The following is a 1575-nucleotide window of genomic DNA, read 5'->3' on the forward strand; positions in this document are numbered from 1 at the left end:
AGCCCACCAGGGGCTGGTTCCCTGCCCCTTGCGGCTCATGTGGCCCTCCGAGAGGGGTGGCCCCTCCCGGTGGACCCCCGGAACCCCTCCGGTGGCCCCGATACAATACCAATATGCCCCCGAAACTTTCCGGTGTCCGTATGACAACTTCCCATATATAAATCTTCACCTCCGGACCATTCCGGAACTCCTCGTGACGTCCGGGATCTCATCCGGGACTCCGAACAACATTCAATAATCACATACAAGTCTTCCTAATAACCCTAGCATCACCGAACCTTAAGTGTGTAGACCCTACGGGTTCGGGAGACATGCAGACATGACCGAGAAGGCTCTCCGGTCAATAACCAACAGCGGGATCTGGATACCCATGTTGGCTCCCACATGCTCCTCGATTATGTCATCGGATGAACCATGATATCGATGATTCAATCAACCCCGTATACTATTCCCTTTGTCAATCGTACGTTACTTGCCTGAGACTCGATCGTCGGTATCCCAATACCTCGTTCAGTCTCGTTACCGGCAAGTCACTTTACTCGTACCGTAATGCATGATCCCGTGACCAGACACTTGGTCACTTTGAGCTCATTATGATGATGCACTACCGAGTGGGCCCAGTGATACCTCTCCGTCATACGGAGTGACAAATCCCAGTCTCGATCCGTGTCAACCCAACAGACACTTTTGGAGATACCTGTAGTGCACCTTTATAGTCACCCAGTTACGTTGTGACGTTTGGTACACCCAAAGCACTCCTATGGTATCCGGGAGTTACACGATCTCATGGTCTAAGGAAGAGATACTTGACATTGGAAAAGCTCTAGCAAAACGAACTACACGATCTTGTGCTATGCTTAGGATTGGGTCTTGTCCATCACGTCATTCTCCTAATGATGTGATCCCGTTGTCAATGACATCTAATGTCCATAGTCAGGAAACCATGACTATCTGTTGACCAACGAGCTAGTCAACTAGAGGCTTACTAGGGACGTATTGTGGTCTATGTATTCACACATGTATTACGATTTCCGGATATACAATTATAGCATGAATAAAAGACAATTATCATGAACAAGGAAATATAATAATAATCCTTTTATTATTGCCTCTAGGGCATATTTCCAACAGATAGATTGGTAGGAAAAGACCATCGCTCGTCCCCGACTGCCACTCATAAGGAAGACAATCAAAGAAACACCCCATGCTTCAAATTTGTCACACAACGGTTACCATACGTGCATGCTATGGGACTTGCAAACCTCAAAACAAGTGTCTCTACAATCCACAACCACCCACTAGCATGACTCTAATATCACCATCTTTATATCGCAAAACTATTGCAAGGAATCAAACATATCATATTCAGCGATCTACAAGTTTATGTAGGATTTTATGACTAACCATGTGAATGACCAATTCCTGTCATCTCTCTAAATTGATATAAATGAAGCAAGAGAGTTTAATTCTTTCTACAAAAGATATGCCCATGCTCTAATAAATATAAGTGAAGCAAAAGAGCATTCTACAAATGGAGGTTTTTTATGTAAAGAGAAACAGGCAATCCAAACTTCA

This window comes from Triticum dicoccoides, chromosome 2B (genome assembly GCF_002162155.2).
Source record: "Triticum dicoccoides isolate Atlit2015 ecotype Zavitan chromosome 2B, WEW_v2.0, whole genome shotgun sequence".
Classification (NCBI taxonomy): domain Eukaryota; kingdom Viridiplantae; phylum Streptophyta; class Magnoliopsida; order Poales; family Poaceae; genus Triticum; species Triticum dicoccoides.